A 5,000-nucleotide genomic window follows, 5' to 3' on the forward strand; every position below is an offset into this window, starting at 1 on the left:
CTGCGCATGTGTACATGTTTTACAACCCAGCCAACTTGAGCACCTAGGGGAAGTTGTGATGCCATCTGAACACCCACCGACTGATGCATTGAACGGCTAAAGTTGACCTTCAATCCGAACTGGCACTCTGCGGCGTGGAGGCAGTTGCGCGACCACTCCTATCCCAAACCAACAAAGCAAGGTGTATCCTACGTGCTCGGTACAAGCACACCACGACGGGACACATTGAACGGTTCAGCGATCTCTCTGCACTAGTGGAAGAACTCCAACGTGATACGGGAGACTTTGCTACAGCGGCTTCTCTGCACTTCTGGGCTACCACCTTGTGACGGGAGACATTGCTAGCGGTCACTCTGCACTAGTGATGGTACACCACCGTGATACGGGAGACATTGCTAACGGCCACTCTGCACAGGTGCCAATACCACCTTGTGACGGGAAACATTGCTAGGAACCGATCGGCATCTCTGCGCGATTACTTGACGCACACCCAACTAAGTCAACTGTTGGACTTTTTCGTAATCACGGCGGGACACATTGAACGAGCTCTAACGGATCTCTGCACGCATGGAACATGGTGGCGGGAATCATTGCTAGAACCGAACGGCGCCTCTGCGCGATGTACAAACAAGCTCAACAGGAACCTCGTATCGGCTGCCGAGCCGGAGCTCGAACAACTTGGACTTTCACCTCTAATTTATATCAACTCACCACTCCCCGAGGGATCCGCAGAATTGCTTCTGGGTCCCGTATCGTTATTTGCGATTCGTGTTTGCATTACACTACATTGAACTATTCCAACTTGTTTATCCGCATGGCGAACATTTGCTGCATTGAACATTAAAGTTCCACTTCGCTCTCCCCTACGTGGGTCTGAGCTTCACTCTCAGGGAAAAAATATGCCACATTGGTTAGGGAAACCCGGTTTCATCACGCTATGTGCCCTGCACCACCAGCTTAGCGTGAATGCTTCGAGTTTCCCTAAGAAGTTCGATTGGTCTTGCAGAGTTTAAAGACAACGAAGCTTAGTTTCAAGCAATGATTTAATGAACGCGTATTAAAAACCCTTAACTGTTACAACTTTTATGCTTGAAACCATCGCAACGAAGTCTTTGGGTCCGTAGACCCGTGATGTACTGCTCCAGGAAACGTTTTGAAAGAGTGGAAACTCAAAATCATAGGTTAAGATCATCGGCAGAACCCACCAGACACCACTTTTGCTTCATAAGTTCGGCCTATAGTCATATGACGATTTTCATCGGGGAGGGGACGTATGACCCAAACGGGGGCTTATATGACCCACGGACACTGCAAACCATGCTCCTACGACTAAATAGAGGTTAAAACTACGATTTGGTGAAATCTTCATTTTTGACCTCGGAGCAAGGTACCTTCCCTATAGTAGGCAATGAGTAAATGATCATAATCCCAGGAGGGCAAAAAATGGGAACCCGAGAGGAAAGCGCTGTTGGCGCGCCTAAGCTAGTGGCCCGTAGAGTAAAAAGGGTACCCCCAACAAAGTTGTCGTTTCACGTTCTGGTTTCACTTTTCATCATCTAGGGTGCGTTCCTGACACGTTTTGAGGGGTTTTAGCAAAAAAAAATTTTTCGACTACTCGAGCTCTCTGGCCCGTTCGGTGCACATTTTTGAAAAAAGCTAGGGAGCTGCCCCTAGGTTCGGGGTGTCACAAAATGTTGAAAAGTGGTCGAAAAACCACTATCCAGAATCGGATGTAGAATCGTTAGACGAACTTAAAATTGTTCTACGACACCCATCTGCGACGTTTAGTATTCGAGATATGGCCCGTCCTAGGTCTGACCGAGCAATTTTTGTTCCGCGCACTTTGTGCACCGTACACTTTGATGTTTGTATGAAAAAGTACCCTACCTAGGGACGCGTAGAGCAAATTTGTACCCCCGGGCATGTTGTCGATTGACGTTCTGGTTGCACTTTTCATCATCTAGGGTGCGTTCCTGACACGTTTTGAGGGGTTTTAGCAAAAAAAAAATTTTCGACTACTCGAGCTCTCTGGCCCGTTCGGTGCACATTTTTGAAAAAAGCTAGGGAGCTGCCCCTAGGTTCGGGGTGTCACAAAATGTTGAAAAGTGGTCGAAAAACCACTATCCAGAATCGGATGTAGAATCGTTAGACGAACTTAAAATTGTTCTACGACACCCATCTGCGACGTTTAGTATTCGAGATATGGCCCGTCCTAGGTCTGACCGAGCAATTTTTGTTCCGCGCACTGTGTGCACCGTACACTTTGATGTTTGTATGAAAAAGTACCCTACCTAGGGACGCGTAGAGCAAATTTGTACCCCCGGGCATGTTGTCGATTGACATTCTGGTTGCACTTTTCATCATCTAGGGTGCGTTCCTGACACGTTTTGAGGGGTTTTAGCAAAAAAAAAAATTTTCGACTACTCGAGCTCTCTGGCCCGTTCGGTGCACATTTTTGAAAAAAGCTAGGGAGCTGCCCCTAGGTTCGGGGTGTCACAAAATGTTGAAAAGTGGTCGAAAAACCACTATCCAGAATCGGATGTAGAATCGTTAGACGAACTTAAAATTGTTCTACGACACCCATCTGCGACGTTTAGTATTCGAGATATAGCACTTTGTAGGTCTGACCGAGCAATTTTGTACTGAAATGTATGGTGAACATGTAATTCATTAAATAACATTGACTTGCATCGTGCCCTACTTCATCGGCACAGCTGTTATTGACTATCTTTAGTGGAAATGGATTGAGTTTGACCATTTTAAGCCCATTTCCTATGCCGTGCACCAACATTGTGTACCGATCAGGGAAAGTACGCTACGTACGCGTTCATGGATGTCGATGTTGGTACAAGTTGCCTTTCGGGATAGCCGTGCACCAAAACTGTGTACCGATCAGGGAAAGTACAAGACGGAGGGTGCAGCTCGAGCGTACGCGTTCATAGATGTCGATGTTGGTACACTTGCACCAAAATTGTGTACCAATCAGGGAAAGTACAACACGGAGGGCGCAGCCCGGGCGTACGCAATCATGGATGTCCATGTTGATACAATCTACGTGCACGTACCTAGTTTTTGTAGGAAAAGTTGCAATTAAGTGCTTGCATGCTTAAAATGCTCATCTCAACCGGTCACCTTTTGGCCTGCCCTTTTATAACAGAAACCTAGAAAGATACTCGAGATTTTTGTGTTTTTCCATTCGCCCGGGACGACGAAATGAGCTATGTGCACATCGTGCAGAAAATTGTCTTCGCCACGCATGTTTTTGTCCATCCACTCATATAATCACCCGCATTTGTGTTCAACACGGACGGCGCAGCCCGAGCGAACGCGTTAATGTTTATGTTTGTACACACTGCTTGTACGATTCTAGGATTTGGTAATTGCGTCACAGTGCCCGACCGTCGCGGACACCATTCTTGGACAGAAGTCCTAGTACGTAGAGTACTTTCCCTAGGTATGTGCTCGTTCGTGACTATCGTTGCGTGCTTACGGACACGCTTGGGTATGTTTACCATACAAGGTTTACTAGGGAAACCTGGGAAGGACGCTTGCCCTCCCGTCGCGGACACCATTCTTGGAAAGAAGTCCTAGTACGTAGCGTTCCTTATTTTACTTGATCAGTTTGTAATGCATTCGCTTTGTTCCATCGACTTCTGCTACTGCTCACTAAGGGGTGTTCGTTTGCGATGTGTACGATAAGCAACTGTCTATCGTAACCAGCAGTTAATCAACACTTTTTACCCAAGTCATAGCAACATAGAGTACTTTTCCTAATCGGTACACAATTTTGGTGCACCTCTAACCTCGCCGGCACTTTATCGTTACGTTTTGTGCACAACCTAGGGACGTGGTGTAAGTTTCATGATTTTTATGTTTGATTTGGTTTATTATGATTGAAAAATACGCTACGTCCCAGAAATTGGAGCTCGACTACTTCCTCCATGTGGCGAAAAAAGTTACTGGGCAACGCCTAGCTTATGCCCCATTTGTACTTCAATTTTCATTATCAGGTTTGAAAAATACGCTAAGTCCCAGAAATCTGAACTCGAATACTTTTGCCACGTGGCGCCAAAAGCTACTGAGAAACGCCTAGCCTTTTACCCATTTATAATTTAGTTTTCGTTATAAGTTTTGAACAATACGCAAAGTTCCAAGAATCTGAACTCGAGTACTTTTTACATGTGCCGCCAAAAGCTACTGAGCAACGCCTAGGTTGATACATTTTTGGTACATGGAGTGTATGCATGCAGGCGTACTGCCGTGCTAGACCGGAAAATCGATCTTGCTACTAGAACGTAAAGTAATTCCCCTAGATAGGTGCTTTTGCATGCCTCTGATCGACGACCATGCAACGTGCGACACGCGTAGCTAGGCTTCCCCAAACAAATTTCCTAGAATAGCACCAAATTGCACACTTTCAGGGGTATATTTTGGTACCGTGTACCGTGCATGGTACAAGTATCAGTAGCTCGTGCAATTTATTTTGCATCGTGTTGCGGTTGCTGGTGCGTCGGGATAGGAGTGTTTCGAGACTTTCGCCAAGCGTTGGTGCCATTTGGTGGATAATTAATGTTCTAGCCACAATAAACGTGCCACATAATGCCAATAAGGAAAAAGCCGATTTCTAGGAACTTCCAGTCAGAATGTTTGCCATCAGCGCTTTCCTGTCGAGTTCAGGATCTGGGACTTAGCGTTTTTTTTCCACGATCCAATCCAACGACCAGATCGTGAATAAACAATACATACAACAGTGCATCCCTTTAAAGTAGGAAAAAGCCGAATTCTAGGGAGCTCCAGTCCAAAAGGTTGTCATCAGCGCTCTCCTCTCGAGTTCAAGATTTGGGACTTAGCGTTTTTTTCGCGATCCAGCCAAAAGACCAGATCGTGAAATAAACAATTAATATAACTGTACTAGTACATCCCTTCAACTGAAGCAAGTGCACCATACATGACCCGTACGCCAATCATCCATGCACATGACACGTCAACTAAGTCAACAC

Source organism: Anopheles coluzzii (assembly GCF_943734685.1).
Source record: "Anopheles coluzzii chromosome X unlocalized genomic scaffold, AcolN3 X_unloc_52, whole genome shotgun sequence".
Classification (NCBI taxonomy): Eukaryota; Metazoa; Arthropoda; class Insecta; order Diptera; family Culicidae; genus Anopheles; species Anopheles coluzzii.